Below are 23,894 nucleotides of genomic sequence, written 5' to 3'. Positions count from 1 at the left end.
CATCCCCCATCCCCTTCCCGTCTGTAACCCTTAGTTTGTTTTCCAAAGTCAAGAGTCTCTCATGGTTTTTCTCCTTCTCTGGTATCTTCCCATTCAGTTTTCCCTCCCTTCCCCTGTGGTCCTCTGTGCTATTCCTTATGTTCCACATATGAGTGAAACCATATGATAGTTGTCTTTCTCTGCTTGATTTACTTCACTTGGCATAATACTCTCCAGTTCCATCCATGTCAATGCAAATGGTGGGTATTCATCCTTTCTGATGGCTGAGTAATATTCCATTGTGTATATGAACCACATCTTCTTTATCCATTCATCTGTTGAAGGACATCTTTGCTCCTTCCACAGTTTGGCTATTGTGGACATTGCTGCTATGAACATTGGGGTGCATGTGCCCCTTCTTTTCACTACATCTGTATCTTTGGGGTAAATACCTAGTAGTGCAATTGCTGGGTCGTAAGGTAGCTCTATTTTTAGAGGAAACTCCATACTATTTTCCAGAGTGGCTGTACCAGCTTGCAATCCCACCAACAGTGTAAGAGGGTTCCTCTTTCTCCACATCCTCACTGACATTTTTTGTTCCCTGTCTTGATAATTTTAGCCATTCTGACTGGTGTAAGGTGGTATCTCATTGTAGTTTTGATTTGTATTTCCCTGATGGCTACTGATGTGAAGCATTTTTTCATGCCTATTAGCCATTTGTATGTCTTCTTTGGAAAAGTGTCTTTTCATGTCTTCTGCCCAAATAACTAGATTATTTGTTTTTTGGGTGTTGAGTTTGAGAAGTTCTTTTTGGAACTTGGATACGAGCCCTTTATCTAATATGTCATTTGTAAATATCTTCTCCCATTCCGTGGGTTGCCTTTTAGTTTTGTTGACTGTTTCCTTTGCCATGCAGAAGCTTTTTATCTTGAAGAAGTCCCAATAGTTAATTTTTGCTTTTGTTTCACTTGCCTTTAAAGACGTGTCTTGCAAGAAGTTGCTTGGCTGATGTTGAAGAGGGTACTGCCTACATTCTCCCCTAGGATTTTGATGGATTCCTGTCTCACATTTAGGTCTTTCATTCATTTTGAGTTTATCTTTGTGTATGGTGTAAGAGAGTGGTCCAGTTTCATTCTTCTGCATGTGGCTGTCCAATTTTCCCAGCAACATTTATTGAAGAGACTGTCTTTTTTCCATTGGATATTCTTTCCTTTGTCGAAGATTAGTTGACCATAGAGTTGAGGTCCATTTCTGGGCTCTCTATTCTGTTCCATTGATCTATTTGTCTCTTTTTGTGCCAATACCATTCTGTCTTGATGAACACAGCTTTGTAATATAGGTTGAAGTCAGGCATTGTGATGCCACCAACTCTGGTTTTCTTTTTCAACATTGCCCCAGCAATTCAGGGTCTTTTCTGGTTCCAAACAAATTTTAGGATTATTTGTTCCAGCTCTGTGACAAATGTCGATGGTATTTTGGAAGGGATTGCTTTGAAGTGTAGATTGCTCTGGGTAGCATAGACATTTTAACAATGTTTATTCTTCCAATCCATGAGTATGGAATGTTTTTCCATCTCTTTGTGTCTTCCTCAATTTCTTTCATAAGTGTTCTGTAGTTTCTAGAGTATAGATCCTTTACCTCTTTGGTTGGGTTTATTCCTAGGTATCTCATGGTTTTTGGTGCTATTGTAAATGGAATCGATTCCTTAATTTCTCTTTCTTCAGTCACATTGTTATTGTATAGAAATGCAACTGATTTCTGTGCACTGATTTTTGTATCCTGCCACGTTGCTGAATTGCTGTATGAGTTCTAGTAATTTGGGGGTGGAGTCTTTTGGGTTTTCTATATCAAGTATCATGTCATCTGCGAAGAGAGAGAGTCTGACTAATTCTTTGCCAATTTGAATGTCTTTTATTTATTTTGTTGTCTGATTGCTAAGGCTAGGACTTCTACTACTATGTTGAACAATAGTGGTGAGAGTGGGCATCCCTGTCATGTTCCTGACCTTAAAAGAAAAGCTCTCAGTTTTTCCCCATTGAGAATGATATTCACTGTGGGCTTTTCATACATGGCTTTTATGATTTTGAGTTATGTTCCCTCTATCCCTATACTTTGAAGAGCTTTAATCAAGAAAGGATGCTGTATTTTGTCAAATGCTTTTTCTGCATCAACTGAGAGGATCATATGGTTCTTGTCTTTTCTTTTATTAATGTGCTCTATCACATTGATTGATCTGCGAATGTTGAACCACACTTACAGCCCAGGAATAAATCCCACCTGGTCGTGGTGAATAATCCTTTTAATGTATTGTTGGATCCTATTGGCTAGGATTTTGTTGAGTATTTTGGCATCCCTGTTCAACAGGGATATTGGTCTGTAATTTTCCTTTTGGATGGGGTCTTTGTGTGGTTTGGGGATCAGGGTAATGTTGACCTCAAAGAATGAGTTTGGAAGTTTTCCTTCTGTTTCTATTTTTTGAAATAGCTTCAGTAGAATAGGTATAATTTCTTCTTTAAATGTTTGGTAGAATTCCCCTGGGAAGCCATCTGGCCCTGGACTCTTATTTTTTGGGAGGTTTTTGATTACTGCTTCAATTTCATTATTGGTTATTGGTCTATTCAGATTGTCTATTTCTTCCTGTTTCAGTCTTGGTAGTTTATAAGTTTCCAGAAATACATCCAACATCCACAGGTTGCCTAATTTGTTGGCATATAGCTGCTGATAATAATTTCTAACAGTTGTCTCTATTTCCTTGGTATTAGTCATGATCTTTCCCCTTTCATTAATGATTTTATTAATTTGGGTCCTTTCTCTTTTCTTTTGGATAAGTCTGGCCAGAGGTTTATTGATCTTATTAATTCTTTCAAAGAACCAACTTCTAGTTTTGTTGATCCATTCTACTGTTCTTCTAGTTTCTATTTCATTGATTTCTGCTCTAATCTTTATTATTTCTCTTCTCCTGCTTGGTTTAGGCTTTATTTTTTGTTCTTTCTCCAGGTCCTTTAGGTGTAAAGTTAGCTTGTGCATTTGAGATTTTTCTAATTTTTTGAGAGAGACTTGGATGGCTATGTACTTCCCTCTTAGGACCGTCTTTGCAGTGTCCCATAGGTTTTGAACCGATGTGTTTTCATTTTCATTGGTTTTAATGAATTGTTTAAGTTCTTTAATTTCCTGGTTGACCCATTCATTCTTCAGCAGGATGCTCTTTAACCTCCAAGTGTTTGAGTTCCTTCCAAATTTTTTCTTGTGACTGAATTCCAGTTTCAAAGCATTGTGGTCTGAAAATATGCAGGGAATAATCTCAATCTTTTGGTAAGGACTGAAACCTGATTTATGATCCAGTATGTATTGAAGTCTCCTACTATTAATGTATTATTATCAATATGTTTCTTTATTTTGGTTATTAATTGGTTTATATAATTGGCTGCTCCCATGTTGGGGGCATAGATATTTACAATTGTTAGATCTTCTTGTTGGATAGACCCTTTAAGTATGATATAATATCCCTCTACATCTCTTACTACAGTCTTTGGTTTAAAATCTAATTTGTCTGATATGAGAATTGCTACCCTAGCTTTCTTTTGAGGTCCATTTGTGTGGTAAATGGTTCTCTATCCCCTCACTTTCAATCTGGAGGTGTCTTTAGGTTCAAAATGAGTCCCTTATAGACAGCATATGGATGGGTCCTGCTTTTTTATCCAATCTATTACCCTATGTCTTTTGATTGGAGCATTTAGCCCATTTACATTCAGAGTAACTACTGAAAGATATGAATTTAGTGCCATTGTATTGTCTATAAAGCCCCTGTTTCTGTAGATTGTCTCTGTTACTTTCTAGTTATATTACTCTTGGGGTCTCTCTTCACTTACAGAATCCCCCTTAATATTTCTTGCAGGGCTGGCTTGGGAGTCACATATTCTTTCAGTTCCTGCCTTTTCTGGAAGATCTTTATCTCTCCATCCATTCTGAATGACAGCTTTGTTGAATAAAGTATTCTTGGCTGCATGTTCTCATTTAGTACCCTTATATGTCTTGCCAGCCCTTTCTGGCTTGGCAGTTTTCTGTGGATAGGTTTGATGTTATTCTGATGTTCCTCCCTTCATATGTAAGGAGCCCCCTCTCCCTCGCTGCTCTTAGGGTAGTTTTTTGTCTCCATAATTCGCAAGCTTCACTATTATATGTCAGGGTCTATTTTTATTGATCTTGGGAGGGGTCCTCTCTGCCTCTTGACATGAATGCTTATTTCCTTCCCCATATTAGGGAAGTTCTCAGCTATGATTTGCTCAAATATCCTTTCTAGCCCTCTCTCTCTTTCTACCCCCTCCCGGATCCCAATAATTCTGATATTGGAAGTTTCATGGCATCGTTAATCTCTCTAAGCCTTTTTTGATGGGCTATTAGTTGTCTAACTCTGTTTTGCTCAACTTCCTTTCCATCAGCTTATCCTCTAGATCACTTATTCTCTCTTCTGCCTCATTGACCCTAGCTGTTAGAGTATCCAGTTTAGACTGCATCTCATTCATAAGCATTTTTAAGATTGGCCTGATTGATCTCATTTCTACCCTTAGAGATTTTACTTTTTTCAAGCTTAGCTATTAACTTTATGATTGTTATCCTGAAATCTATCTTCAACATCTTACTTATATTCATATCGATTAGCTCTGTGGCAGAGAACACTGCCTCTTGTTCTTTCTTTTTTCTTTTCTTTTTTTTTTGTGAGTTCCTTCTTCTAGTCATTCTGCCCAGAGAACATGGGTGGGCGAATGAACAGAGTCCAAAATATCAACCACAACCCAAGCAAGATGCACCCTAGAAAAATCCAGAGTGGTTGGAAGTCACCACAGAAAAACAAACAAAGCCAAAATGAAACACAGGAATAAAATTTTGAAAAGTGGGGGAGGAGGGGAAGAGAGAATATAATCTTGCAGTGTGGACAAAGTAGGGTGATCCACTTGTTCCTGGGTGAATTTTGGTCTGTATGTTAGAAGACAGTACATCCCAAAATTGCAAGGAAAGTAAAAACTTATATATATATATGTATATATATATATATATATATACATATATATATATATATAATTGAATAGAGTGAAAAGAGGATTAAAATGAAGCATATATCTGTAAAATGTAGATGTGAAAAAATACAAGTTAAAAAGTGACTATGAAATATAAGTTGGTATAATAAGCATGTAGTTGAAATGAAATTGGAATAAAATAAAAAGGGAAAAAAAGAGAAAAAGCATAAGAAAAAGAAAAAAGGAGAATTTTATCTGAAAATAAATGAGTTGTGGGGCAACACCTGGAGCTCAATATATTATTTTCCCCTGGAATTGGAATTTTACAGTCTTGTGGGAACCATAGGCTGTTGTCCAGCTGTTCTTCTGGTCTGTCTTCTGGGGGAGGGGCCTGCCACACTGTTTCTCAGGTATACCTGCCTGGGTGGAGTTGTCCCACCCCCTGTCAGGGAGATGGGCTCAGTGCAAACTGGTCCTCTGTGTGGCTTTTGTTCCCTGGAGGCTTTCCAAACCTCTTCAGAGGATCAGAGCAAAAATGGCCATGATCAAACCTCTGGCCCAGAGCAGAAAGATCACAGTCTGTCCTCTTTGATAAACCCTCCGGGACAGTCTCCACTTCTGTATGCATAGAAAACCATAGCCTCCCGTGGTGCATGCTCACTACAACTCTCTCAGAGGTAGTCACAAGGGCCCAGGAGTGCCCCTGCCCTTTGTGACTCTAAAGTTGAAAGCAGCCGCGGGCTCACACATGCCCCTGAAGCTCCTGGATCATGTCTGGGTGCTGCCCTAATGTCCTTTCTGGACTCTTACCACCCTGCGAGCTTTTGTCCAGTTGTGGGCACAACTGTCTCACCCCTCTCAGGGGATGCCAAACGGCCCCCAGGTTTCAGTCCTTTTCAGGCTCCTCAGGAAAAAGGAGCTTACCGACTGGCTCAGCTCTCAGTTTATAGCCACCTGAGCTGAGAGTCCCCTCCTGGACTTGTTGACCATAACCTGCTTCCCAGCTCCACTGCTCAGGCACTCTACCACTTCAGGCACCCCCATTCACTCTGTGACTCCTCGGATCCCGAGACCACAGTGACCCACCTGGAATTCTGCCTTTTCATTTCCAGAGCCTCTTTCAGAGAGGGATGTCCCTCACTAGAGCAGATTTCCAAGGGTTCTTATTTTGCACTCAGGGATTATATCACTTTCCAGGAGCCAGCTTATGGAGGCTCCCTCCCCCTTCCACTTATCTTTTGATATTTCCCACAGATTCACGACTCAGCATGCCTTACCTTGCAAAAAGCAGTTGCTTTTCTGCTTGTAGAGATCCAGATACATATTCTTACATCTCAGGCTGATTTCATGGGTGTTCAAAATGGTTTGATAGATATCCAACTAAATTTAGGGGACCAGTTGAAATGGGGTCCCCTACTCCTCTGCCATCTTGCCTTCTCTTATTATTTTTTTAGCGTAATCTCCACCCCCCCCCCCAACATGGGACTCAAACCCATGGCCCCAAGATCAAGAGTTGCATCCCAAGATCAAGAGTTGTACCCTTCCCCAACTGAGCCAGCCAGGTGCCCCGAACATAATTTTCTGTTTATTCTCTAGTTTCCTAAGGTGGAGGCTTAAATTATTGATTTTAGATCTTTCTTCTTTTCTAACATATGTGTTCAATGCTATAAATTTCCCTTGAAATCCTGCTCTTGCTACATCTCACAAATTTTGATAAGCTGTACTTTTATTTTCATTTATTTCAAAATATCTAAAAATTTCTCTTGAGATTTCTTTGATCCATGTGCTACTTAGAAATGTATTATTTAATCTCCAAGTATTTGAGAAGTTTTCCAGCTATCTTTCTGTTATTAGTTTCTAGTTTAATTCCACTGTAGTCTGAGAGCATATTTCGTGTAATTTCTATTCATTTAAGAATGGGCATTAACTGAGTGAAATAAGTCAATCAGAGAAAGACATGTATCATATGACCTCACTGATATGAGGAATTCCTAATCTCAGGAAACAAACTGAGGGTTGCTGGAGTGGTGGGGGGTGGCAGGGATGGGGTGGCTGGGTGATAGACATTGGGGAGGGTATGTGCTATGGCAAGTGCTTTGAATTGTGCAAGACTGTTGAATCACAGATCTGTACCTCTGAAAAAAATAATGCAATATATGTTAAGAAAAAAAAGAAGAAGAAGAAGATAGCAGGAGGAGAAGAATGAAGGGCTGGGGAAATCGGAGGGGGAGACCAACCATGAGAGACGATGGACTCTGAAAAACAAACTGAGGGTTCTAGAGGGGAGGGGGGTGGGGGGATGGGTTAGCCTGGTGATGGGTATTAAAGAGGGCACGTTCTGCGTGGAGCACTGGGTGTTATGCACAAACAATGAATCATGGAACACTACACCCAAAACTAATGGTGTAATGTATGGTGATTAACATAACAATAAAAAAGAATGGGCATTAAGGAAGGCATGTGATGTGATGAGCACTGGGTGTTATATGCAAGCGATGAACTGTTGAACACTACATCTGAAACTAATGATGTACTATGTGTTGGCTAGTTGAATTAAAAAAAAAGACTGTTAAGGTGTGTTTTATGGTCCAGAATGTGATTTCTTTTTTTTTTTAAGATTTATTTATTTAATAGAGAATAGAGAGAGAGAGAGAGAGAGAGAGAGAGAGAGCATGGGCAGAGGAAGGGGCAGAGGGAGAGGGAGAAGCAAACTCCCCACTGAGCAGGGAGCCCAACATGGAGCTTGATCCAGGGACCCTGGGATCATGAGCTGAGCCAAAGGCAGATGCTTAACCAACTGAGCCACCCAGGCACCCCTAGAATGTGATTGCTCTTGGTGAATATTCTGTGTGAGCTTGAAAAGTATGTGCACTCTCTTATTTTTGGATGACATAGTCTATAGACATTAATTAGATCCAGGTGTTTGATGGTGCTGTTCAGCTCAATTATATCCTTACTGATTTTCTACTTTCTTGATCTGTACATTTCTGATAGAGGGGTGTTGAAGTCTCCAAATACAATAGTGGGTTAGTCTATTTCTCCTCTTAGCTCTATCAGCTTTCGTATCATGTATTTTGTGGCTTTTTTGTTAAAAACTTTAGTCTAACTGTTAGGTACACAGACATCAGGAGTTAAATTTTCTTGGAGAATTGACACTTCTACCATTATGAAATGCCTCTCTTTGCTCTGCAGTCCACTTTGTCTGAAATAGAATATTTGTGAGAATATATACATAATGGAAAAAAACCCAGAAACAACCCAAATGCTATTGACAGAAGGATAAATGACTTGCAGTGTATTCACACAATGGAACAGTATACCTCAATGAAAATGAGTGAACAACAGCTTCAGAGAACAACATCCACAAATCTCAATAGAATACTGAGCGACCAAAAGAGTCCTAGAAGACAACAAATAGTAAAGGTATCTTTTCTATGAAGTTCAGAAACCCTCAGAACTAAAATGTATATTGCTTGGTACAGATATTCTACATTTCATTGATTAGAAGATGCAAGCTGAGGAAAAAGTTTTGAAAGAGAAACACTGGAATGACAAACTAGAAATGAATAAAAATAGTTCCCTCTAGTGGAAATGGCGGTAGTTTGGAGTCCTGGTGAAAGGCTTTGGAATAAAAGCAAATTCATGAGTACATTTTTTTTACATAATTTCCACCTTAAAGGTATGTATTTTCATGTCAAAAATTAGATCATAAGGTAAAAAAAGAAGCCTCAAAAATAGAAAAAAAATGTAAACAAATGAACCTAACTGTACATCCACTTGATAACATAATCTCAGAGAAAAAAGAATAATTCCAAGTGACCTTTGAACACAGAACTTTGTACATCTTTAGTGAGATATAGATTAAGGATAAAAGAAAAAAAAAGAATGAATCTGAGAGTGAGGGAACTGCAAATAAACCTTATTCCTCTGTCAATAGTTTTATTTTTAGTAGTAATACTGGTATTATAATTTTGAAAGTATTTTATGTTTAAGATAAAGCAAATAAGTAAATATCTTAAAATTATTAGGAACCAAAATTTTCAGTGTTGGAGAGCTATAAATATAAAATCATGCCATGTCATGTTAAATCTGAATTAGATATACCAAGATAAATTCAAGTACAAATATAAACATATATTCTGCATACTGAAAGGATCTAAAAGCAATGACATTCTAGCAGTGAGCCTTGCTGGAGCTCAGATTTAGATATTTACATACTTTTCTCCACTCTAGGGAATTAGGGCTCTTCAGAGACCTGGTTGAATATGGACTGGGGCTGGGAAAGGATAAGGTGGGCTTGTCACTTCTGGGTGTGCCAATGAGAAGGAAGCATCAAAGACTATTACGGTGACATCAAAGACAGAAGTCAGTTTGTTCAAGCTGCCACTGGCAAAATTTGGGGCAATTTGATTGTCAAAAATATTAGTGATTATAAAAACATTAAACAAATACTTCACAAGTCCAAAGTTATTAGAAAAGAAAGAAGAACAGAAAAGATTTACAGATGACCATTGCAGACAATTATTATATAAGATACAATAGAAATTGGTAGTTAAAGAAAAATAATTAAACTTTCATTCTGCCTTTGGCAAGGAATAACAGTTCATCTCCTCTTGATGAGAGATGACTCTTCTTGACTGAAGGACGCAGGTGATTCATGTAAGAATTACAATATCACCATTTTGCTACTCCCATTAAATATCAATTTAAGTGAATATCACAGTGATTGTCTCTACTTCCAAGTATATTGGGCAACAAGATAATTTGCACTGTGCCAAAATATCACCCCATGGAGAAAAACATACCTTTATATCAATGTGCTCTAGGAACTACCATCTTAAAAAAAAAAAGATTTTATTTATTTATTTTAGAGAGAGAGAGAGAGCACAAGTGGGTGAAGGACAGAGGGGGAGGGAGAGAGACACATTCATGTGTACATGGAACATTCACCAAAATAAACCAAGTCTCAAAAAAACCTCAAAAGGTTGAAAAAGTACACAATATGTTCTCTGACCACAATGGAATTAAACTAAAAATCAATAACTAAGAAATTCAGAAAATTCCAACATATTTGAAAATGAAGAAACACTTCTAAGTAACCTGTGGGTAAAAGGAAAGTTTACAATGGATCTTGGATGGTATTTGAACTAAACAGTTAATACAAAGCATATCAAAATATATAGGATGCAGTTAAAGCATTATTAAGAGGGGAATGTGTAGCTGTAATACACTTATTAAAAAGAAGAAAGATCTCAAATTAATGATGCAAGTTTCTTCTCAAGAAGGAGGGTTTTTCAGTACTAGAGCAATTGGATGTCTGTATGGAAAAAAAAAATCAGCCTTGATCTCTACCTCACATCATACAGAAAATCTCTTTTGAGAAGGATTATAGACCTAAATGTAGAAGGTAGAATTATAAAGCTTTTAGGAAAAATAAAAGAATGACTTCATTACCTAGGAGTAAGCAAAGATTTCTTAGGACACGAAAAGCATTAACCCTAAATAAAAAATTTACAAAATGGACTTAACTGAAATGTAAAACTTCCACTCATCACAAGTCATCATTAAGTACATGAAAAGGGAAACCACACACTGGGAGAAAATTGTCACATTACTTGTTAAAATACATGTATTTTTAATATATATATATATATTTAAATTAAATTAATTAACATATAATGTATTATTATTTTCAGAGGTAGAGTTCAGTGATTCACCAGTCTTATACCCAATGCCCTCCTTAATGTCCATCACCCAGTTACCCCATTCCCCCACCCCCTTATAGTACATGTACTTGACAAAGGATTTATATGCAGAATATATGAAGGACTCCTATATATCAGTTATAGGAAAGATAAACATCCCAATTAAAAATGGACAAAACCTTGAGAAGGAACTTCATAAAAAAATATATCCAGATGGTTAATAAATGTATAAAAAGTTGAGCAACATTACTAATCATTGGGGAAATATGAATGAAAACCACAGTGCACACCCATCAGAACAAATACAATTAAAAAGACCATCAATGGTAAGTGTGAAGATGTAGAACGCGTGAAACTCTCATAGTGCTGATGAGAGTATAAAATGGTAAATCACTTTGGAAAACTGTTTGAAAATTTCTAATAAAGCTGAACATGCACAGTAATTTCACACCTCCAAGAGAGAAATGTGTGCATTTTCACAAAATAACTTTTACAAGAATGTTTCTAGAACCTTACTTCATAGTAGCCCTGCGTAAGAAACAACCCAAAAGGCATCACAATTCCAGACTTCCAGCTCTATTACAAAGCTGTCATCATCAAGACAGTATGGTACTGGCACAAAAACAGACACATAGATCAATGGAACAGAATTGAGAGCCCAGAAATGGACCCTCAACTCTATGGTCAACTCATCTTCGACAAAGCAGGAAAGAATGTCCAGTGGAAAAAAGACAGTCTCTTCAACAAATGGTGTTGGGAAAATTGGATAGCCACATGCAGAAGAATGCAACTGGACCATTTCCTTACACCACACACAAAAATAGACTCCAAATGGTTGAAAGACCTAAACGTGAGGCAGGAGTCCGTCAAAATCCTAAAGGAGAACACAGGCAGCAACCTCTTCGACCTCAGCTGCAGCAACTTCTTCCTAGAAACATCGCCAAAGGCAAGGGAAGCCAGGGCAAAAATGAACTATTGGGATTTCATCAAGATTAAAAGCTTTTGCACAGCAAAAGAAACAGTCCACAAAACCAAAAGACAAGCGACAGAATGGGAGAAAATATTTGCAAATGACATATCAGATAAAGGGCTAGTATCCAAAATCTATAAAGAACTTATCAAACTCAACACCCAAAGAACAAATAATCCAATTAAGAAATGGGCAGAAGACATGAACAGACATTTTTCCAACGAAGACATCCAAATGGCCAACAGACACATGAAAAAGTGCTCCACATCGCTCGGCATCAGGGAAATCCAAATCAAAACCTCGATGAGATACCACCTCACACCAGTCAGAATGGCTAAAATTAACAAGTCAGGAAACGACAGATGTTGGCGGGGATGCGGAGAAAGGGGAACCCTCCTACACTGTTGGTGGGAATGCAAGCTGGTGCAGCCACTCTGGAAAACAGTATGGAGGTTCCTCAAACAGTTGAAAATAGAGCTACCATATGATCCAGCAATTGCACTACTGGGTATTTACCCCAAAGATACAAATGTAGGGATCCGAAGGGGTACGTGCACCCCAATGTTTATAGCAGCAATGTCCACAATAGCCAAACTGTGGAAAGAGCCAAGGTGTCCATCGACAGATGAATGGATAAAGAAGAGTGGTATATATACACAATGGAATATTATACAGCCATCAAAAGGAATGAGATCTTGCCATTTGCAACGATGTGGATGGAACTGGAGGGTGTTATGCTGAGTGAAATAAGTCAATCAGAGAAAGACATGTATCATATGACCTCACTGATATGAGGAATTCTTAATCTCAGGAAACAAACTGAGGGTTGCTGGAGTGGTGGGGGGTGGGAGGGATGGGGTGGCTGGGTGATAGGCATTGGGGAGGGTATGTGCTATGGTGAGGGCTGTGAATTGTGCAAGACTGTTGAATCACAGATCTGTACGTCTGAAACAAATAATGCAATATATGTTAAAAAAAAAAGAAGTTAGCAGGAGGGGAAGAATGAAGGGGAGTCAGTTGGAGGGGGAGACGAACCATGAGAGACAATGGACTCTGAAAAACAAACAGGGTTCTAGAGGGGAGGGGGGGAGGGGGATGGGTTAGCCTGGTGATGGGTATTAAAGAGGGCAGTTCTGCGTGGAGCACTGGGTGTTATGCACAAACAATGAATCATGGAACACTACATCAAAAACTAATGATGTAATGTATGGTGATTAACATAACAATAAAAAGAAAAAAAAAGAAACAACCCAAAATTCCATCTATGTGAATGGATAAACAGATAGTGCTATATACATACAATGGAATATTACTCAGTGATAAAAAAGAATAAAATATAGCTATAATTGATCCTCATAATCTATGGATTCTATGTTTGAGAATTTTCCTATTTGCTGAAATGTATGTGTGCCTAAAATCAGTATGGCACTCATGGTCATTCATGGACACATAGTGAAAACTATGAATTGCTTGCTTCATAGTGAAAACTGTGAAGTGCAGGTTTCCAGTGAGGCTGAATAAAGCTATGCTCTGTCTTTCTGTTTCAGCCCTCATACTCTAAACATGCATTATTTTTGTGGTCTATTTAGTTCTATGTTTTTCATATTTTTAAGCTTTTCGATGGTGATTTCAGTGTTCAAAATGGCCCAATTGTGGTGCTGAAGTGCTAAGTGCTTCTCAGTGCAAGAAGGCTGTGACATGCCTTACAGAGAAAATGTATGTGTTGGATAAGCTTCTTTCAGGCACATAGCTCATATAATGCTGTTGGCAGTGAGTTCAAAGCTAATGAATCAACAATATATATTAAACAAGGCATCTTTAAACAGAAACACACAAAGTATTTGTTTTGATTTTGCTTGTTTACATGTATTAATCAGTTGACATACATTTATATATATTGGTATGTTTGTTTATATGTATTAATGAAGTGAGTTAAGACTGAGACTCACAGGAACCTACTGCTGTATTTCCCCTAGAAGCAATGACCCAGTATTCACTAATTCAGTGTTTGTGGAGAATTTATTCCATTACTAGGAATAACCAAGAATTCACTACATGCAACCACATGGGTGAAACTTAAAGACACTGTGAGCCACACACAAAAGGGTATGTACTATAGGATTCCATCTATATAATGCTCAAGAACAGCAAATCTAATGGCAGTTGGAAAAATGATGATGGGGAAGTACTGATTGGAAATAACGTAACGACACTCTTTGGGTTGATGGAAATATTTATACCTTGACCTGGGAGGGACAAATTAAGATAGAACATGAGCACTAATTCTATTTAATAACTAACTCAGCTCTTCCAACCCAAACTTCAGGTTTGCTAGCTGCAATGTTCTACAGCCACATGGTGGCAGTGTTGTAGAAATGACCAAATTTCTCACTGAGCCTTAAGTCCCTGTTCTCTCTAGTTCAGATCTTTAGTTTCAGGTTGTCTTCCATCCTCCTTTAAGTAATTTACGGCCTCTCTTGTGACGCAGTGTGAACAGTATCCTAAAGTGAGGACCCTACATTGGTCAGAGGCAAAATTGTGGCATGGCAAAGAATATCCTTGTAGTCTATGTCCCTTCCTTGGCCCTTCATACCACTTCAGCTCCCTACTCCTTCCTAAGTTCCACTCCTGGAACCTCATCTCCACTCGTTGGGCACTTGGGGCTCATAGGCTGTCAAATTCAACAACCTGAGCCTGATCTTCCATTACTGGGAGAAGGTCACTTACAGGGAAATTCAAAAGATAAAAGCATATTATCCCATGTGATCTAATTGATGTTTCCAGAAGTAAAATTTGGAAATGGAGTAAATGCTTGTCAACTGGGGAATCAAAAGTGCTTTATTTTGTTAAAATAGGAAATAGGCACAAAATGGAGTTGCTTATGCTAAGCCCCACATCACCAAACCAAGTTTTAACTTAATTACAGTTTCAGTGCTCCCAGAAATGGAATCAATCAAGAACCACCTGACCAGCACTTCTTAGTAATTTGTCTGATAGACCCCCGCCATCTCCCAAAGGTTAGTAACCTTGAATAACTAACCTGCTTTTTTGCTTTGTGCAACTTCCTTGCTCCTTCTCCCTTCTGCCTATGAAAGTTTTTCATTTTGTACAGCTCCTTAGAGTTCCTTTGTATTTGCTAGACTGGATGCTGACTGATTCAATCGGTTTTTGCTCAAATAAACTCTTAAAATGTTTAATATGTCTCAGTTTATCTTTCAATGGTCCTTTTTCAGTTAGTCATTAACAAGAATGCACTAGATTTGTATCAGAGGACTAGGGGGCATTTTTCAAGCTCTATTGTTAAGTGAGAAAAGCAAAATGCAGGGAAGTGTGCATAATACAACAATGATTAAGCTCCTCTGTCTGTATACTAGTATAGAATTACACAGACACAAAGAAATGTGTGGAAAGGTACATACTAGGCTATTAACACCGTTTACTTGGGATGAGATGGGCGTACTAGGAAAAATAAGTAAAGAAGACCTTCTCTTAAAAAGACTCAGGTTAACAAGAGCATGGATACTATTTTAATTAATATTCTGTGTGGAGATACACATACACACACACACACGTATACACATCAATCTATGTATAAATTAGTTTTTCCTATATGTTTTCTGCCTTTTATATTATGTCTAGTCCTTTCTCACACTAAAATTATAAAAGTATCTTATCACTATTTCCTCTAGATAGTTTTATTTTATACTTTTGTCCTTAGTCCATCTGAAATTTATTTCCATTTAAGTTGTAAGGTAAGGATTGAATAAAATTTTATTTTCAAACAGCCAGTTGACTCAAAATATTCTCTAACATTCTAAAAGGAGCCATAGTGTATTGGCAGGCTCAGTCTCAGCGGCAAAACAGCATGAATATGGATTCAGAACATCATTGTAAAGCTGCCTTGTGGCACTGGAAGGGTGGGGATCAAGACCTCTGGGGAGAGCAATGGTAGAGCAGGGCCAAGGACATGTGGCTGTAGCTGCTCACACCTGTGCAACACCTATTGTTCACAGTGGCTCCTGCCATCTCTGATCTTGCTAAGATGGGAAGAGTTTACAGATTTTTTATTAGATTTTCTTTTTTAAAAAATATTTTATTTATTTATTTGACAGAGAGAGACATAGCGAGAGAGGGAACACAAGCAGGGGGAGTGGGAGAGGGAGAAGCCGGCTTCTCGTGGAGCACGGAGCCCGATATGGAGCTTGATCCCAGGACCCTGAGCCGAAGGCAGACGCTTAACCAACTGAGCCCTTTCATAGTCCCCTTTCTCAGAAATTGAGGGACAGAGACATGTTTCCTTGGCTTTCAGGCAGAGTGGCCCCATCTGGGACCAACCTCAGTGGCAATTCTCTATCAGCAAGCAATCCTATCTGTAGCCAAGGCCTCTGTGACTTCTATAGCCCCTTCCAGATCACTGTCTGCCCAGGGCATACTTCTCAGAGGTTGGAAGCAGTAACCCTCACCTAATCCTTTTGTTTGGTTCTTTATCTCAGTGCTCAGAGTTCTCATTACCACTTATTTCAGATCCCTCAGCTTTAACAGGACTCCCAAGCCTACCTTATAACCCTGGATCTCCTAGGGAGTGACTGTAGCTTCTCCCAGATATCTTCTCTCCTCCCTGCTCTACATGCAAGAAAGAAAAACCACTGTGAGGGGCACCTGGGTGGCTCAGTCGTTAAGCATCTGCCTTCAGCTTGGGTCATGATCTCAGGGTCCTGGGATCGAGCCCCTCATCAGGCTCCATGCTCAGTGGGAGGCCTGCTTCTCCCTCTCCCACTCCCCCTACTTGTGTTCCCTCTGTAGCTGTCTCTCTCTCTGTCAAATAAATAATGAAATCTTAAAAAAAAAAAAAAAGAAAAGAAAAAGAAAAACCACTGTGAAATAGAAAGACACCATTACTGGTTAAGTAATGGTAATTGAAAGAAATTCCTTAAAGCTGGGAATTTTCTTTGTTCTACAGAAGGCAGAACAAGAAGAATTAAAAGAAGGAATGTCAAATGATAGTAAAGGTGTGATTCCATTCCAAATTAGAACCAAAGGATAGAACATGTTAAAATAGAAGGAAAACTCTCAAAGGATGGTAGAAAGCCAAGAGTGTTATAGAACAAAACAGACAGGTGCATCTTCAGAATCCATTAAAACAATGTTGATGCAAGATAGATGGGATCACATGGTTGGTTATAATAAAAGAGAAAACTGCTCAAGAGGAATGAGAAGTTCTAAAACATGCAAATCTGATCATATAATCACAAATGGTTCAATACAGAAGGCAAGGGGGCTGTACTTGGAGAACTTGGTGTTTGTTAGGGGAGTATTAGGGTGAGCTCTTGAATGACATGTATGAAAAGAAGGCAGAAGAGGAGTATAAGGGCATAGCATACACCTTGCAGAGTAACAACAGGGATGCTAAATTCTAAATAAAATGAAGTCTGTTTTTTTTTTTTTTTTAAGGCTATGATGGTTTTACCAAAGAATCAAAGACATATTTAGGGGCATTAAAATGATCAAGAAAGGGATGTGCTTGCATTAGGAACTCATGGGGTAATGTTGATGATGGCTTGACAGATGTTATGGGTTGAAATGTGTTTCCCCAAAATATATGTTGAAGTTGCCAATAACTTGGAATGAGACCCTATTTGGAAATACCATCATTACAGATCCAATTAGTTAAAATAAGGTCATACCACAATAGTGTGGGCCCTTAATTCAATCTGATTGGTATTCTTTCAAGAAGAGGAGGGAGAGAGATATATAGGTAGGAAAATTCCACGTGAAGACACAGACACATGAAGGAAGTTGCCATGTGACGATGGAAGCAAGGATTGTAATGACACAGCTGCAAGCCAAGGAATACCAAGGTTGGACAGCCACCACCTGAGGCTAAGAGGAGGCAAAGAAGAATTCTATCTAGAGTCTCAGAAGTATCATGGCCCTACTGACACCTTGATTTAAGACCTCTGGTCTCTAGAACAGTGAGACAATTTCTGTTGCTTTAAGCTACCTGGTTTGTGGTACTTTATTATGTCAACCCGAGTTGACTAACAGAGTTAGGCACCTTTTTGTGATGGCATCCTTTCTTGCCTGCCCCTCCTCTTCACATAGTTCTCATCATTGATGAGGGAGACCTTTGTAAGCCAACTGCTGTCCAGTCTCACACATATACTCTGGCATACAATTTCACTGGGGAGGACCAACTCTTCAAGGCTTGTGTCATGTATCAGTATCAGGATATGGTTCTAGGGATGTTTTTGCTTATTATTCTGCATAGCTTTTTCATGTGGGCTTAGGCAGATTTTTCCTCTCAGCAAGAAAGGCAACAGGCTTGCCATTGAACTCTTTCTCTGATTCATGGGAAATGGAGGAAAGATCACAGTTTAGGACAGAGACCCAAAAACAACCATATCTTTCTGTCACCAACTTAAATTTCCTTAGGTGCTGTGATATTCATCTACTGGCTAAACCTTGAGATCAAAGTTAATTTCCAACTCCAGAAAAGGTTGAGAAACACCAGACTGGAACACATCTGCCATTGGGTCACATCTTCATATTTGACTGAACATGGCCTTTTCTTCCCCTAACCATTAGTGTCGGAAAAGGGTAAGTGCCATTTATTTATCAAGAATAGACAGGAGGCTCTGATTCAAGATAGCAGTGTAAGAGAATCCTGAACTCACGTTCTACCATGGGCCCGCTGAAGCTATATACAGAACAATTTCTTCTAAAAGAAATCCCCAAACTAGCTGAGTGACTCCTATACATTGGGCAAATGAGAAAAAAAAAAAAAAAAACCACACACACACATACACAAAAAAACACATCAAAATGGGTAGAAGAGCAGTAAATGGCTACATTAAGAAACAAGGAAAATCTCAACTAAACAACCTAACTTTATACCTCAAGGAATTAGAAAAAGAAGAACAAATGAAGCTCAAAGTTAGAAGAAAGGAAATAACAATGATCACAGTGGAAATAAATGACATAGAGACTTAAAAGGCAATGGAAAAAAATGAAACTAAGATTTTTTTTTAAGAAAAAAAAATTGACAAGCCTTTACCTAGACTCCCCAAGAAAAAAAGACTCAAATAAATACAATCAGAAATGAAAGAGGAAATGTTACAACTGATACCACAGGAATACAAAGGATCATAAGAGACTGCTATGCACAATTATATGCCAAAAAATTGGACAACCTAGAAGAAATGAATAAATTCTTAGAAACATACAACCTACCAAGACTGAATCATGAAGGAAGACAAAATTTGAACAAATTACTAGTAAAGAAATTTAATTTGTTATAAAAAACCTCCCAACAAACAAAAGTCCAGGACCAGATGGCTTCATTGTTGAATTCTACCAAACATTTAAAGAAAAATTAATACCAATCCTTCTCAAGCTTTTCCAAAAAATAAAAGAGGAGGGAACACTTCCAAAGTCATTTTATGAAGCCAGCATTACCCTGATTCCAAAACCAGACAAGGACACCACAAAAGAAAAAGAAAATGAGAGGCCAATATCCCTGATAAATATAGATGCAAAAATCTTCAACAAAATATTAGCAAACCAAATCCAACAATACATTAAAAGGATGATACACCATAATCAGGTGGGATTTATTCCAAGGATGCAAGGATGGTTCAGCATTCATAAATTAATGTGATATGGCACAATAACAAAATAAAGGATAAAAATCATATGATCATCTCAATAGATGCAGAAAAAGCATCTGACAAAATTCAACATCCATTTATAAGAAAAACTCTCCATAAAGTAGCTATGAAGGGAATATATCTCAACATAATAAAGTCCATATATGACAAGCCCACAGCCAGCATCATACTCAGTGGGGAAAAACTCTAAGATCAGGAACAAGACAAGGATGCCCACTCTCACCATTTTTATTTAAGATAGTACTGGAAGTTCTAGCCTGAGCAATTAGGCAGGAAAAAGAAATAAAGGCATCCAGATAAGAAAGGAAGAAGTAAAACTATCACCATTTGTAGATGACACAATATTTTATATAGAAAATCCTAAAGACTTCACTAAAGGACTGTTAGAACTAATAAACAAATTCAATATATTTGCAGAATACAAAAATCCACATACAAAATCTGTTGCATTTTTATACACTAATAATGAACTATCAGAAAGAGAAATTAAGAAAACAATTCCATTTACAATTGCATCAAACAGAATGAAATACCTAGGAATAAATTTAATCAAGGAGGTAAAAGACCTGTAACTGAAAACTAAGACATTGATGAAAGAAATGAAAGAAAATTCAAATAAATAGAAAGATATTTCTTGCTTTATGAATTGGAAGAATTAATAATGTTAAAATGTCCACATTCCTCAAAGTGGTCTACAGATTCAATGTAATCCCTATCAAAATTCTAATGACATTTTTCACAAACATAGAACAAACAAATCCCAAAATAGGCAAAGCAATTTTGAGAAAGTAAAGCAAAGCTGGAGGCGTCATGCTTCCTGATTTCAAACTATATTACAAAGCTATAGTATTGGCATAAGAACAGACAGATAGATCAGTGGAACCGAAGAGAGAGCCCAGAAAGAAACCCATGCATATAAGGTCAATTAATTTATAACAAAGGAGCTAAGAATATACAATGGGGAAAGGACAGTCTCTTTAATAAATGGTGATGTGAAAACTGGACAGCCACATGCAAAAGAATGAAACAAAACCATTATCTTAAACCATATACAAAAATTAACTCAAAAGGGAATAAAAACTTGAACATAAGACCTGAAACCCCAAAAAATCCTAGAAGAAAACATAGGTGGTAAGCTCCTCGACATTGGTATTGGCAATGATTTTTTGGATTTGATACCAAAACCAAAGGCGATAAAAGCAACAATAAACAAATGGGGTTACATCAAACCAAAAAGCTTTTGTGCAGCAAAGGAAACCATCCTCAAAATGAAAAGGCAATCTACTAAATGGCATTAAATATTTGCAAATCACATATCTGATATGGGGTTAATATCCAAAATATATCAAGAACTGGGGTGCCTGGGTGGTTTAGTCGGTTAAATCTGTGACTCTTGATTTTGGCTCAGGTCATGATCTCAGGGTTGTGAGATCGAACCTTGCAGCAGGCTCTGTGCTGAGTGTGGAGGCTGCTTAAGATTCTCTCTCTCCATTTCCCTCTGACTCCCACACTCACACTCTCTCTCTGTATTTTATATATATATATATACACACACATACACACACACACACATAAAAAGGTGTTCAACATCACTAACCATCAGGAAAGGGCAAATGCAAACCACAATGAGTTATCATCTCACACCTGTTAGAATGGCTATGATCAAAAAAAGACAAGAAATAGCAAATGTTGGCGAGAATGTGCAGAAAAGGAAACCCTTGTGTACCATTGGTGGGAATGTAAATTGGTGCAGACACTGTGGAAAATAGCACTGATGTTCCTCAAAAAATTAAAAATAGAACTATCATATGGCCCAGCAATTCCACTTCTGGGTATTCATCCGAAGGAAACAAAACCACTACCTGGAAAAGATATCTGCAGCCCCATGTTCATTGCAGCATTATTTATAATAGCCAAGACATGGAAGCAACCTAAGTGTCCATCAGTGGATGAATGGATAAAGAAAATGTGGTATATATACAATATGGAATATTATTTATCCATAAAAAGAAGGAAATCTTGCCATTTGCAACAACATGGATGGACTTTGAGGGCGTTATGTTAAGTGAAATAAGTCAGACAGAAAGACAAATACTGTACAATCTCATTTATATGTAGGATATAAAAACAAAAACAAAAAAACCCTGAATGTATAGATACAGAGTATTCAGATTGGTGACTACCAAAGGCAAGAGTGGGTAGGCAGAATGGGTGAAGTGGGTCAAAAGGTATAAACTCCTCGGTTATAAAATAAATAAGTCCTGGGAATCTAACATACATCATGTTGATTATAGCCAGACATTGTGGTGATCTTTTTGCAATATATACAAATATTGAGTCATTATGTTGTACGCCTGAAACTAATGTAATGTTATATGTCAATTATATCTCAAAAAAAAAAAAAAGGAGAAGAGAAAAAAGACAGGGGAGTAAGTGCTGCTGCTTTTTAAGGATGACAGAGAAGCTGGAAAAAAAAAAGCCAATGCAGTTGCTAAGTCCTAAGAATGAGAGGGAAAGGGACAGATGTTAGACTGAAGTGTAGAACAAGAAATAAGCTGGTGTGAAGTCCTGTGTACGCTGAATGGAAGAAGGAAACATGAAACAAAGGAGGGCGAAAAAACTCACCATTAGGGATTGTGACTGTTTTTGGAGTACAGGTAAATTTCATCAAACGTTTTAGGGTTCCAACTATTATATGACTTATTTATGAAGAAAAAATTTAGTGGCTTAAAACAACATACATGGGGACGCCTGGGTGGCTCAGTCAGTTAAGCGTCTGCCTTCGGCTCAGGTCATGATCCCAGGGTCCTGGGATCGAGTCCCACATTGGGCTCCCTGCTCGGCGGGGAGCCTGCCTCTCCCTCTGCCTCTGCCTCTCTCTCTCTCTGTCTCTCAGGAATAAATAAATAAAATCTTAAAAAAAAAAAACAAACCCATACATGTATTACCTTTAGTGTCTGTGGGTTGGGAATCTGGATGCAGCTTAGCTGAGTCCTCTGGTTCAGGGTCTCTGATAACGTTATAGTTATCTTCAGGTTCAACTTGAGGTTGGGGGGAGGAATCTGCTCCCAGAGTAAACTCACATGGTTATTAGCAGGATGTGGTTGCTCAAGGGCTGTTGGACTGAGGGATTCAGTTCCTTGCTGGTTATTGGCTGGACATCTTCCTCAGTTCCTTGCTATGTGGGCTTCTCAATAGGGCAGCTCACAACCTGGTGGCTGGTTTTCCTTGGAGTAAGCAAGAGAGGAAGAGAGGTCAAGCAAGTGAGGAGCCAGAATCTTTCTTCAAAGCCCATTACTTTTGACATATTCTATGTGTTTGAAGGAAGTCCAGCCCGCACTGAAGGTTAGGGAGTTGCACAAGGGTATAAATACCAAGAAGCAGAATAATTGGAGCCAACTTTGAAGCTGCCTACCACATGGGGCATAACTAGGGGCTGACTTTGTCAAAAGCAGAAATGTTTGATAGATAAAGGTTTGTATCCCAACATTAAGGGGGATGTACATGTTTCTAACTTACTCACGTGAGGGTTATGCTAAAAAGATGTGGTGAAGGAGGTAGCAGATTGAAAGATGAAAATCAAGGACCAAGAGAAAAATGACAAACCTATTACACAAAGAAGGTACATGCCCATAAACTGGAATTTCTACTCAAATATTAAAATATTCTCAAAAGTCCCAGGAGATAGGACCAGACAAATGGAATAGTTCACATGACAATCTGTGGCTTAAAGGCAACAGAGTCCCAAGACCTTTGACTGACCCCACTCACCAAGAAATACTTGCAAAGGAGAGGAATACTTAAAATCTGAATGTGCCATTGAAAGAAACTTTTAGAGACAATTGGCAGACTCCTTTATATTTAAAATGAGCAAACTAATTAAAAAGGCCAAAAACAATATGAGCAAATTATATTTTCAATGACTTTGTTTCCCTTAAAGGAGGAGTCTAAAAAGGGAGAAACAATCACAGTGTTGGGGGAAAATACTTTAGAATAGCTCTCTCTTCCCTACTCTAGGCAGGCTGGTGATCTGGTCCCCCTGCCCATCTCTCAGGCCTCCTCTCCCATCACTCACTGCCTGGCAAGTCTTGCTGCAGCCAAATGGGCCTCCCTGTCAGTCAGCAAAACACCAGCTCTTCCCCAAACCTCATTTCATTCAGGTCCCTGCTCAAATGTCACTTTCCCAGAAAGAACTTCCCTGACTGCTGTCTAAAATAGCATGGAACTGCCCCATAGTCTTACCTTGCTTTTATTTTTCTTTATACCAGTTACCACTTTCTGAAATTACATCATGCCTTTATTTATCGACTTGATTTCAGCTCAGGTCATGATCTCGGGGTCATGGGATGGAGACCCTTGTGGGGCTCTGGGCTCAGTATGGAGTCTGCTTGTCCTCCCTCTGCTCCTCCCCCACTGTGTGCTCTCTTTCTCAAATAAATAAACAAAATCTTAAAAAAAAAAGGTTTGCATTATGCCTTTATTTCTTTATCTGTTTATTGCCTGACTCCTCCATGGAGATACAAGTTCTGTGAATTCAAGGTCTTTCCCCGCCCCTCTA

Source organism: Zalophus californianus, chromosome 12 (genome assembly GCF_009762305.2).
Source record: "Zalophus californianus isolate mZalCal1 chromosome 12, mZalCal1.pri.v2, whole genome shotgun sequence".
NCBI classification, from domain to species: domain Eukaryota; kingdom Metazoa; phylum Chordata; class Mammalia; order Carnivora; family Otariidae; genus Zalophus; species Zalophus californianus.
The sequence above is the reverse complement of the archived record's forward strand: the minus strand, read 5'-3'. Positions refer to the sequence as shown.